Source organism: Papaver somniferum, chromosome 7, assembly GCF_003573695.1.
Source record: "Papaver somniferum cultivar HN1 chromosome 7, ASM357369v1, whole genome shotgun sequence".
NCBI classification, from domain to species: Eukaryota; Viridiplantae; Streptophyta; class Magnoliopsida; order Ranunculales; family Papaveraceae; genus Papaver; species Papaver somniferum.
In genome coordinates, this window is record NC_039364.1 from 259,055,538 (window position 1) to 259,069,948 (window position 14,411).

Here is a 14,411-nt window from a genome sequence, read left to right on the forward strand (position 1 = left end):
TTAATCAAACTAAATAGAATCCACGAGTCAGAATTAAAGATAAAACCATGTTTGAGGAAGCATGACTCACCAGCATCTCCAAGTACACACCAGTCCACCAGTTCAGTTCTAAATGCTCATCACTTCAATCACCATCCATGCAGACCTCCACCATTCCTCATACCAACAGGTCCAGTCCATCATCTTCTTCCATCTTTCAGTGTTGTTCTCACAGGTAACAGCAGAAACAAACCAAACCCATCCTTCTTTCACTGCATACAACAACACAGCACCACCAGAAGCTAATCATAATAAATCACCACCACCATCTGGACTTCATATTTGTTGTGAATTAACACCACCAACACATTGTTCTTCAGCTCTGCAATATTGCTTACAACTCACACAACATCACATTCTGGAGCTTCGCCTGTCCTAACCATACATCAAATTCACTCTATTTCGGTTTCACAAACTTAATCCTACTCTTGTTATTGAGCTCATGACAAATCTACCTTCTCAGTAGATGTATCTTCTTCATCTTTTGTTCTTGACTAAACAAATATGAAACCCCCATCGATCTCAACTCCAAGCTAGTCCTCTTTCCCATAAAAACAATTGGTATAAAACACAACACCCCCTTCTGCAATCAAATCCACTACCATCTCTTCTATCTAGGTTCAATTCATCAGCTCAAATTCATTCAAGTCATAACCCATATCTCAATCAAACCCTGGATTTTTTGTTCTTGGCTACAACAACAATCAAATCGAGAGAAACCCCCAACTTTACTCTCAAACCCTCACTCCTGAGAATCTTAAATTCTTCTCCTCTGATTCTTCACCATCTTTAATCTTGAGCTCACCTTTTTACTGATTTCAGAACTAACTTGAACCCAATCTTTAGTTTCCTTATAAACTTCGAAATCTAGTCATTAACAGACCCTTAAGCAATCTCCATCAAATCCACAGTATCATCTTAAAAAAACCCTAACTTCCCATGAATATCAACAACAACAAATATGCAAATTCATCCAGATTTGATCCCTAAATCACATATTACGAATTGAAAGGGGTTCTGATATTGAATCGGTGAAAGAAGAAATCGGTAGCATATTACGAATTAAAGTTGGGTTTCGTTTGATTTAGGGTTTGTAGAAGGTGGATCTGAGGTATTCGATTGATGAGTTTTTGTGACTGAGGTTGTGATGTTTTTCACCGGAAATTGCAGATGAGAACTAATATGGGTCGATTCAATCAAGAAATGAAGATGAAGAAGAGGGATTGAGAGAAGAAGAGAGGTGTTCTTCGGGGGAGAGGAAGAGGAGAGGAAGAAAGAGAGAAAGAGATAGAGTTCGAGTGGTTGAGGGAGGGTTTAGTGGGTGAATGAAAATGTTGGACGGACCAGATTTTGTTTGATCCACTCATACGGATTGGGAAAATAATTTCACGGTTGAGATTGTTTTTTGGGATGCTCATACGGATTAAGAAGCATGTGTGTTTCTCTTTGTGCTAATACGCACTCATGTATTCGGTTTTATTATCAACCTTCGACACGAAAAAAATTCAAAAAAAATATGAATAAATTTAGCATATTGTTATCGACATTCTAATATAAAAAAATCCAAAAAATGTATAAGAATGAAGCTGAAAAATAAGAAATGAATTCGATAATTGGTGTGTTTCTTTGTGCTTTTGTGCTTTCTCTTTCTGCTTCCGGTTTGAATTTCGACTAGTTACATAGGTCATGAAGTAATTTCGACTAGTCATATAGGTCATGAAGTAGATTTAGTTCACATTAGTAGCATGATACATCATCGAAATCGATAAATATGAAGCTCAGTGTCGATTCAAACTTCAAATGTGGTATAACGACATACAAACTATGAACCAAGAAGCTCTGAGAGGGTTCTGACTTCAAACTTAGCATGATACATCATCAAAATCGATAAATATGAAGCTCAGTGTTGATTCGAACTTCAAATTTTGTATGACGACAAACAAAATATGAATCATGAAGCTTTAGGAGGGTTCTGACTTCAAACTTAGCATGATACATCATCGAAATCGATAAATATGAAGCTCGGTGCGATTCAAACTTCAAATTCGGTATAACGACAAACAAACTATGAATCCCTAAACAAACCCTAAACTGTGAAACCTTCGGAATATTCGACGAAACCTTAAACAAACCCTATTTCTGCATATTGTATGCATACCAGGCTCTGAGATCGAAACCTCGCCGGGAGTGGACTACTCTAAGACAGAAACTTAGTAAGAACGACGAATCCCTCAATTTACAGGTAAGATTCCTTCGGAATATTCTACGAAACCTTAAAGAAACCCTATTTCTTCATATTGTATGCAAACCAGGCTCCGAGATCGAAACCTGGCCGCGAGTTGACTACTCTGGGTCAGAAACTTGGTAAGAACGACGAATCCATCCATTTACAAATAAGATTCATTCGGAATATTCTACGAAACCTTAAACAAACCCTATTTCTGCATATTGTATGCATACCAGGCTCCGAGATCGAAACCTGGACACGAGTTGACTACTTTAAGTCAGAAACCTTGTAAGAACGACGAATCCATCCATTTACAGGTAAGATTTCTTCAGAATATTATACGAAACCTTAAACAAACCCTATTTGTGCATATTGTATGCATACCAGGCTCCGAGATCGAGACCTGGCCGGGAGTGGACTACTCTAAGTCAGAAACTTATTAAGAACGACGAATCCATCCATTTACAGGTAAGATTCCTTCGGAATATTATACGAAACCTTAAAGAAACCCTATTTCTTCATATTGTTTGCAAACCAGGCTCCGATATCGAAACCTGGCCGCGAGTTGACTACTCTAAGTCAGAAACTTGGTAAGAACGACGAATTCATCCATTTACATGTAAGATTCCTTCGGATTATTCTATAAACCTTAAACAAACCATATTTGTGCATATTATATCCATACCAGGCTCCGAGATCGAACGCTGGCCGCGAGTGGACTACTATAAGTCAGAAACTTAGTAAGAATTACGAATCCATCCATTTACAGGTAAGATTCTTTCGGAATATTCTACGAAACCTTAAAGAAACCCTATTTCTTCATATTATATGCAAACCAGGCTCCGAGATTGAAACCTAGCCGCGAGTTGACTACTCTGAGTCAGAAACTTGGTAAGAACGACGAATCCATCCATTTACATGTAAGATTCCTTCGGAATATTCTACGAAACCTTAAACAAACCATATTTCAGCATATTGTATGCATACCAGGCTCCGAGATCGAAACCTGGCCGCGAGTTGACTATTCTAAGTCAGAAACTTGGTAAGAACGACGAATCCATCCATTTACATGTAAGATTCCTTCGGAATATTCTACGGAACCTTAAACAACCCATATTTTTGCATATTGTATGGATATCAGGCTCCGAGATCGAAACCTGGCCGCGAGTTGACTACTATAAGCCAGAAACTTGGTAAGAACGACGAATCCATCCTTTTACAGGTTAGATTCCTTCAGAATATTCTACAAAACCTTAAACAAACCCTATTTATGCATATTGTATGCATACTAGGATCCGAGATCAAAACCTCGCCGGGAGTGGACTACTCTAAGACATAAACTTAGTAAGAACGACGAATCCCTCAATTTACAGGTAAGATTCCTTCGGAATATTCTACGAAACCTTAAAGAAACCCTATTTCTTCATATTGTATGAAAACCAGGCTCCGAGATCGAAACCTGGCCGCGAGTTGGCTACTCTGAGTCAGAAACTTGGTAAGAACGACGAATCCATCCATTAACAAATAAGATTCATTCGGAATATTCTACAAAACCTTAAACAAACCCTATTTCTTCATATTGTATGCATATCAGGCTCCGAGATCGAAACCTGGCCACGAGTTGACTACTTTAAGTCAGAAACCTTGTAAGAACGACGAATCCATCCATTTACAGGTAAGATTTCTTCAGAATATTATACGAAACCTTAAACAAACCCTATTTGTGCATATTGTATGCATACCAGGCTCCGAGATCGAGACCTGGCCGGGAGTGGACTACTCTAAGTCAGAAACTTATTAAGAACGACGAATCCATCCATTTACAGGTAAGATTCCTTCGGAATATTATACGAAACCTTAAAGAAACCCTATTTCTTCATATTGTTTGCAAACCAGGCTCCGATATCGAAACCTGGCCGCGAGTTGACTACTCTAAGTCAGAAACTTGGTAAGAACGACGAATTCATCCATTTACATGTAAGATTCCTTCGGATTATTCTATAAACCTTAAACAAACCATATTTCTGCATATTATATCCATACCAGGCTCCGAGATCGAACGCTGGCCGCGAGTGGACTACTATAAGTCAGAAACTTAGTAAGAATTACGAATCCATCCATTTACAGGTAAGATTCCTTCGGAATATTCTACGAAACCTTAAAGAAACCCTATTTCTTCATATTATATGCAAACCAGGCTCCGAGATTGAAACCTAGCCGCGAGTTGACTTCTCTGAGTCAGAAACTTGGTAAGAACGACGAATCCATCCATTTACATGTAAGATTCCTTCGGAATATTCTACGAAACCTTAAAAAAACCATATTTCAGCATATTGTATGCATACCAGGCTCCGAGATCGAAACCTGGCCGCGAGTTGACTATTCTAAGTCAGAAACTTGGTAAGAACGACGAATCCATCCATTTACATGTAAGATTCCTTCGGAATATTCTACGGAACCTTAAACAACCCATATTTTTGCATATTGTATGGATATCAGCCTCCGAGATCGAAACCTGGCCGCGAGTTGACTACTATAAGCCAGAAACTTGGTAAGAACGACGAATCCATCCTTTTACAGGTTAGATTCCTTCAGAATATTCTACAAAACCTTAAACAAACCCTATTTATGCATATTGTATGCATACTAGGATCCGAGATCAAAACCTCGCCGGGAGTGGACTACTCTAAGACATAAACTTAGTAAGAACGACGAATCCCTCAATTTACAGGTAGGATTCCTTCGGAATATTCTACGAAACCTTAAAGAAACCCTATTTCTTCATATTGTATGAAAACCAGGCTCCGAGATCGAAACCTGGCCGCGAGTTGGCTACTCTGAGTCAGAAACTTGGTAAGAACGACGAATCCATCCATTAACAAATAAGATTCATTCGGAATATTCTACGAAACCTTAAACAAACCCTATTTCTTCATATTGTATGCATACTAGGCTCCGAGATCGAAACCTGGCCACGAGTTGACTACTTTAAGTCAGAAACCTTGTAAGAACGACGAATCCATCCATTTACAGGTAAGATTTCTTCAGAATATTCTACGAAACCTTAAACAAACCCTATTTGTGCATATTGTATGCATACCAGGCTCCGAGATCGAAACCTGGCCGGGAGTGGATTACTCTAAGTCAGAAACTTATTAAGAACGACGAATCCATCCATTTACAGGTAAGATTCCTTCGGAATATTATACGAAACCTTAAAGAAACCCTATTTCTTCATATTGTTTGCAAACCAGGCTCCGATATCGAAACCTGGCCGCGAGTTGACTACTCTAAGTCAGAAACTTGGTAAGAACGACGAATTCATCCATTTACATGTAAGATTCCTTCGAATTATTCTATAAACCTTAAACAAACCATATTTCTGCATATTGTATCCATACCAGGCTCCGAGATCGAAAGCTGGCCGCGAGTGGACTACTATAAGTCAGAAACTTAGTAAGAATGACGAATTCATCCATTTACAGGTAAGATTCCTTCGGAATATTCTACGAAACCTTAAAGAAACCATATTTCTTCATATTATATGCAAACCAGGCTCCGAGATTGAAACCTATCCGCGAGTTGACTACTCTGAGTCAGAAACTTGGTAAGAACGACGAATCCATCCATTTACATGTAAGATTCCTTCGGAATATTCTACGAAACCTTAAACAAACCATATTTCAGCATATTGTATGCATACCAGGCTCCGAGATCGAAACCTGGCCGCGAGTTGACTACTCTAAGTCAGAAACTTGGCAAGAACGACGAATCCATCCATTTACATGTAAGATTCCTTCGGAATATTCTACGGAACCTTAAACAACCCATATTTTTGCATATTGTATGCATATCAGGCTCCGAGACCGAAACCTGGCCGCGAGTTGAGTACTATAAGCCAGAAACTTGGTAAGAACGAGGAATCCATCCATTTACAGGTAAGATTCTTTCGGAATATTCTACAAAACCTTAAACAAACCCTATTTATGCATATTGTATGCATACTAGGATCCGAGATCAAAACCTCGTCGGGAGTGGACTACTCTGAGTCAGAAACTTAGTAAGAGCGACGAATCCCTCAATTTACAGGTAAGATTCTTTCGGAATATTCTACGAAACCTTAAAGAAACCCTATTTCTTCATATTGTATGCAAACCAGGCTCCGAGATGGAAACCTAGCCGCGAGTTGACTACTTTGAGTCAGAAACTTGGTAAGAACGACGAATCCATCCATTTACAAATAAAATTCCTTCGGAATATTCTACGAAACCTTAAACAAACCCTATTTCTCCATATTGTATGCAAACCAGGCTCCGAGATCGAAACCTGGCCGTGAGTGGACTACTTTAAGTCGGAAACTTGGTAAGAACGACGAATCCATCCATTTACAAGTAAGATTCCTTCAGAATATTTTTCGGCTTAGTCACCTGAGCATTGTTTTTGGACATTATATTTTGTTTCACAACTCTTATAAAGGGTTGTCTTAAAATTAGCATATTAAAGAACCACAAACTTGACAGAACTTGTGATAGTGTAGGAATGGTTAGTGGTGTAGACTTTCATGCAGGAGGCTGAGGATCAAATCCCCCCATCCTCATTTCTGCCAACGTTCTATATTTTTACTTCAACAACACTTATAAGTGTTGTTATGCATTTTTATTAAGAAAAAAAACAACCAAAACATGTGAACGGTAAGGATGGTTGATGAGCTAGACTTCCATGCAGTAGATTCATGTTCGAATCTCCCTTCTAATCTCATTTTTTCCAACATTCTATATTTTTACTTCAACAACACTTATAAGTGTTGTTATACGTTTTTATTAAAAAAAAAGAAAAAAAAACAAAACTTGTGAACTGTAAGGATGGTTGATGAGCCAGACTTCCAAGCAGTAGGTTCATGTTCGAATATCCCCTCTAACACTATTTTTCATCATCATATTTTGGTGTTCTTCAACAACTCTTGTGAAAATTGTGATAGGCTTAGTCACTACCTTTATGGAACAGAGTTGTTATATCTAAATGTCGTCACAACGTTTTTGCTTAAGGAGTTGTCGTTTGTTTTCTTAGCGCAACCCCTTGTTTCCTAAGGGTTGATACGACAACTCTTCCTTTGAAACCAGTTGTAAAACATATGACTTTCTACGATGTTTAGCGAAGAGTTGTAAATATCCAGTTGTAGATGTATATTTTCCCGTAGTGAGTAGGTCAGGAAATGCCAGAAAGACAAAGCAACCTCACAATGTAGCCTTAGTTACTGGATTGCAACTTTCTCTCAGTAGAAACTTATCATCATCAACAAGCGGAGCGAGATCAAAATCTATGAAGAAAGTTGAAGACGTTTTAGGTTTAGAAGCAACAATAGAAAAGAATAATTCAAAAATCAAAGTTGAAGTTATAAGAGCAAATGATATAAGTTGTTAGAATTCATGATACCAAGACATCACAAGTTGCGAAGATCCAAGTTTTGAAAGTCCTTCTCTCATGGCCATGTAAATTGTTGTCTTGTAATTTTTGTTTCAAAAATAAAACAAACAAAAAAATTGAAAAGAAAAAAAAAGAAACAAATGAAAAAAATGAAGAATGAAAAAAATCATCGTTACGTTTTGTTCAATAAGGCCAAAGGGAAGTAGAAATTTATAAGTCAAGTAAGAAATCGAAGAGAAGAGTTAATTGTCAAGGTTCTATGAGGTTCGATAGTTTATCATCAATAGTTGAAGACCGAAGAAGACGTTGTTTCTACTAAGCACTATGAGAGAGTCGAAGAAAGATACATTTGGTTGCTTTGTTAGTCCGCTTTCAATCTGGCACAAGATCTTTCTAGCACTGGTTTAACTCATCACACGTAATTAGTCCAGCTGTGTAGCAGATGTCCCTCTCATCTTTATCTCTCTCCTAATCTTATCCAGATGTAAATCAGCGGACACATCTTACAATGTTTATCTAGCTGTGTAGCGGATATCTCTTTATCTAGCAGTGTTGCGGATGTGTCTCCCCTTTTCTTTAGTCAGCTTAAGAGCTGACACCTTTAATTTCTCTAGCATTCTACTTACTTGGAGATAGGTTGAGAATATGTATGTCCTCATACCTCTTTGGATACTTGTGACCAATTAGAAGTCTTGGTTTTGTGGGTACACCTCTGGTAAACCCTCCCGAGATTAACTCGGTTTTATTTTTTATTAGTTTTGCTCGAGGACTAGCAAACAATAAGTTTGGGGGTATTTGATAGACACATTTTTGTCTCTAAATTATACTCAATGTCTCTATTGTTAGTGCTCGATTTTTGTACTAATTTTGATGCTTTGTGTGTTTGTAGGTGTTTTTGGAGAAATACACTTGTGTGGAAAAAGTTGCTCAAAAAGTGCTATTTGGACTCCCGGAGAAAAGTACTAAAGGCACCCTCAATTTGGATAAGGGGCACCTCAGTTGGGCATCTGCTATTCGTACCCCCAGTTTGGTTAGGGGGACACCATCTTCAACATTTCAAAATTTCGTTTTGGCGGGGAAATTTTATTCTCAACTGTGTAACTTTCGATCGATTCTTGAAGGAGTTCTGGGTAGACTAAAGGGCTGAAACTTAATGGGTAGACGTGATATGTCATAACAAAGCTGGTATGGGTGTTTGTTTCGATCAAATTTGGCTGCAAAATCCGTGAGAAGAAAACAGGGCAGCACGTACACGGAAGAAGATATCCACGGGATTACAACGAGTTACACGTGCGATGCTCGTGTTTGGAAGAACCTAACCACTATTTGGAGTGTTAAGAAGTTAAATATGGGAATATGGAAGCTTCAGAACGCGTGAAAATCAGTATCAGTGATAAAAATGAAAAGAAAATAACCCGAGTAAATGAAGATTATTTGGAGTTAATGGAGGAGATTCGATGTCGCAATCACGTATAAATATGTTCACAAGGTATCATGGAAGGACGGATAGTTTGGGGGAGATTTTTAGAGGACCAGAAAGTCGAAAAAAATCAAGTTACAGAGCTGCCATTTTTCTGCTGCTGCTGAAGAACACGAAGAACATAAGACGCACACCCTTGTGTCGTTTATGCTACAATGATTGCGACTGTTGCAGAACAGTCTTAAAAGCTACAGTTTCAGCGACTGTCGCAGGACAGTCTTATTTGTTACAGCGACAGCGACAGTCAACATATATCGTTCTCTGTAACTTTAATTATTTTCACACTTTTATCATTTGTAAACCCATCTTTGAGCATAAATGAAATCAACTTTTGAGCGTATTTCCAACATGATGAGAGGCTAATTTCTCCCACAACCAAGGCAATGAGGAAGCTATTTACGCATGAATAATTGATAATCATTTATTTCCTCTAATTTATAATTTATAATTCACTCAATCACTGCTTTTGCAGAGTTTTTAATTGTTTGCAAAAAATTTCTTCATTAGTTGTGATTCAATTAGATAGGTTATGCTTTGTTTAGATAATCTATGCTTAGGGATACAATTAATTTTTGAATTTTCCAGATTATTTGTGAATTAAGAAATAAGAGTCTTAAAAGATAATTAGAGTCTTGGATTGTTTACCATAATTTATTCATGTGTAATAGTGAAATCAGTGTCTTGGTTGTTTTCTAATATCTTGAAGTTGATTTTGCAATAAGTTTTGTTTGTTTTTAAATTTGTATTAAGTCTAAAATTCATTGCCTTCACAAGTCTTAAAACAACCCTTTTATCACTATCTACAACAACTTTGAAAACACACCACACTTCTAGAATTTTCAAGAGGGATCGGGCGGGAAAAGAGATCCTTAGTGTAGCCAAAACTTTGCCTATGGAACCCTGGATGATGCAGCCGATCACCTTCTCGGCCAAGGACGTCCCATCGAATGGCCAAGCACATGGAGACCCCTTAGTAGTTACCTTACTCATCGAGCAGTGGGGGGTGAAAAGGATACTGATGGACGGTGGGAGCTCAGTCGAGGTCCTATTTTACGATACGTTCAAGAGGATGGAGCTATCAGATGACATTCTGATCCCTTCAACTTATCGAATCTACGGCTTCAACGGTATGGTGACAGTGCCATAGAGGGAGGTCACTCTCAGAGTCTCGGACGGACAGGGATACTTGGACACACTTACCATCTTTTGTGTAGTGGATGTCGTATCGCCCTATGAGGATATCCTTGGCAGACCTTGGATCGCGGGTATCAAAGGTGTGGCATCGGCATACCATCAGAAGTTAAGGTTGCCATCTTATCGAGGGGTTGTGGAAGTACTGGGTGATCCACAGGCTGCAAGACAATGTATGCAACTGGATATTCAACAAAATGAGGAAAGGCGATCAAGACAGCGCCGAGAAAAGATCAAAGCTAAGGAGGCTAAGGAAGCGGAGGAGTTAGAGAAGGTACTCTCACAATCCATTGCGACCTATGAAACAGGCGAGCAAGAAGTTTTATAGCAATCAAAGGAGGCGACGTTGGCCGAGGAATCAAAGCCTAACTTCTCGGCCTTAGAGGCTACCCGAAAAATCAACTTAGGGACTGAGGAGGAACCTAAGATATTGAAAATTGGGACCTTACTATCAAACGAACAAACAGAACAACTAATAACCTTATTAAAGGAACACCTGTATGTGTTCGCCTGGAAGATGCATGATATGGAGGGAATCGACCCAGAAGTATGATCACACCACTTAAGAATAGATCCAAAATTCAAACCGATCCGACAAAAAATGCGGAGGATTGCACCCGAGTTGCAGGCAGCAGTAGAGGCCGAACTAAAAAATCTACAGATAGCAGGGATCATTCGGAAGGCTCAATACCCCTAATGGATATCTAATATGGTGATAGTCCCTAAAAGGAATGGAGGGGTCAGAATATGTATTGACTTCAACGAGTTGAATAAGGCCTGCCCGAAGGATAGTTTTCCCCTCCCCAACATCGATCAATTGGTAGAGTCCATAGTTGGGTACAAGGCGATAACACTGATGGACGAGTACTCGGGATACAATCAAATTCCCCTAGCTCCCGAGGATCAAGAACATACGTCTTTCTTCACACCTAGAGGACTGTATTGCTACACCAAAATGTCGTTCGGATTGAGGAACGCCGGTGCCACTTATCAAAGGTTGGTAGAGGACATGTTTGAGGACAAAATACACGACACCATCGAAGTCTATGTGGACAATATGTTAGTCAAAAGCAAGGTGGCAGACAATCATATTGGTGATCTTAGGGAAATATTTCGAACCATGAGAAAATATAAGATGTGAGTAAACCCGGCCAAATGCACCTTTTGGGTTACCTCGAGTAAGTTTCTGGGATACATAATCACTGATAAAGGTATAGAAGCCGATCCAGAGAAGATTAGGGATGTGTTGGAAATGCCGTCCCCGGTGACGATCAAAGATGTACAACGGCTAAACGGAAACTTGGCGGCACTAGGACGATTCATCTCACGATCCTCAGATAAATGTAAAGATTTCTTCGGGACGTTAAAGAAAGGAGAAAAATTCAAATGGAGCGAGGAATGTGAGGATGCCTTGCAAAGACCCGAGCCCGATGAATTGCTTACCCTGTATCTCGGGGCAATAGGTTATGCCATAAGCGCAGTTCTAATCAAGAATTTTGGGACCGAGGAGAATCCTGTGTACTTCATAAGCAAAACCATGAACCCGGTAGAGAAAAATTACACTAGAATTGAGCAGCTAATACTAGCCTTGGTATTTGCAACACAAAAACTTCGAACATATTTCCAGACCCACAGAATTCGAGTGCTTACGAAGTCTTCTATAGAGTCAGTGCTCGACAATGCAGCGAGGTCAGGACGGATTTCTAAATGGAGTGCTCAAATCAAGCAGTTTGATATCTTCTATAAGATGAGGACAGCAGTAAAGGCACAGGCGGTGGCCGACTTCCTGGCAGATTTCCCTTTAGACGATGAGGAAGGAGTTGAAGATATCCCGGGCATGGAAGAAGACCGAGAAGACTCCTCCGACCTCCTTGAAACATGCATCCCGACGCGATGGGAAGTCTTCGACGATGGGCCGTCCAACAAAGATGGGTCCGGCCTAGGGCTCGTCTTCACCACACCAAAAGGGAAAAAGATGGTTCATTCTTTCAGGCTGGAGTTTAAGGTAACAAACAATGTCACCGAGTACGAGGTCGTGATACATGCTTTACGAATGATAATAGAAAAGGGGATCCACGACGTGAGACTGACCAGCGACTCCCAGCTGGTCATTAGAAAGATCACTGGGCAGTATGCTATACATGATCCAGTATTGCAGAAGTATTGGGAGATCTCCCAATTCTATATCGGCCAGATACCAAACATCAAATTCCGACATATTTGTAGGAAAGACAATCGACATACGGATGCACTGGTGTATATCGTCTCCATGCTAACAGACTCAAGCATTTAAGGCATCAGAGTCATGAGAATCATGATGCCATCTGTCCCTGAGCCAGTATCCACAAAAGCATATGTAGCGGTAACTACAGCTGATAAATACGAGAACGACGATTGGCGCAAACCCATTCACCAATATTTGGAGACGGGAGAATTTCCCAAGGGACGACCCGAGATCAATAAAGTTAAAAGCAAAGCGCCGACATACGAATTGCGAGACGGCGTTCTGTATAGGAAATTCTACCTAGGACCACTATTGAGGTGCCTAAGCAAAGAAGAAGGACACTCTATCTTGAATGAATTGCATTATGGGGCTGCGGGCAATCACAGCTTGGGTCGAACCCTGACATCCCAAGCTAAGACCATGGGGTATTTCTGGCCATACATGAATGACGACGCAAAACACATGGCATTAGCCTGCGATGAATGCCAAAAATTTGGAAAAAAGGTACATGAACCTGCAATAAATTTGAACTCAGTAATCAGCCCCTGGCCCTTTTCCAAGTGGGAGATCGATATCGTGGGGCCCCTACACGTCGGGTCGGGGCATAGAGAATACTTGATCGTGGCTACTGATTACTTCACCAAATGGGTGGAAGCGGCACCACTAAGGCACATTCGAGATAAAAACGTATTTCGCTTCATTTGGGAGCACATTATCTGTCATTTTGGCGTGCCGGCGGCAATTGTCTCCGACAATGGACAACAACTCCAAGGAAAAAACATTGACCTGTTATTTAACACCTATAACATCCGCAAAAGCAAGGCTATGCCTATTTACCCACAAAGTAATGGGAAAGCTGAGATTACAAACAAAACCATAGCCGAAAACCTAAAGAAAAAGTTGGATGGAGAATATGGCGAGTGGTGCGAGGAGCTCTACAATGTCCTATGGGAATATAGGACCACCCGCAGGGAAGCAACCGACTTATCACCCTTCATGCTAACATATGGGACCGAAGCTATCCTCCCAACTGAGGCAATGATACCTACTACAAGGACTGAGGCGTGGAGAAGGAACATCTCGGCAGACCTCATTTTGGCTAAGATGGATGATTTAGAAGAAACTAGAGGAATGGCCCTACAAAAAATGGAGAACTACCAAAGGAGGTTACAACGTGAATACAACAAACGGGTTCAACCGAGAGAATTTCAACCTGGAAAATTGGTATTGAAGGAGCTACCCAGTTACAAACGTGATAATAAGGATGGAAAGTTGGCGGCAAAATGGGGCGGACCCTATACTATAGTGGAAAAAGTCGGCGAAGGAGCGTATAAGATATTGAAACCAGACGGAACACCCGAGCCGAGACCGTGGAACACCCAACATCTGAAGCTATATCACCCATGAAGGTGTATCACCAGGTATGATATTCTGTCATTTATTTCCTTAAAAATCCACGTGGGGTAGGGAATGTGACAATTGCATCTAATGGTCATTCGTACTCGGGGTGACGGCAGTGTGCAAGTGCCGAGGTGACTTACACTCGAATGGACATTCGTACTCGGGGCGATAGCAGTGTGCAAGTGCCGAGGTGTCTTACACTCGACGGGATATTCGAACTCGGGGCAGTGGCAGTGTGCAAGTGTTGAGGTAGTCTAAGGGCCCTGGTGGTTGGAAACCAGTGGCCGATTATCGGGGCATGAGTACCCGATAGTCGAGCATACAACATTGCTCCCATCGCAAGTGGACGAAATCACTTGCCCAAGCTAGTTAATTGATAACTTCTTGGGATATCGAGCCAATAAAACCTAGGAATGACCGAATAC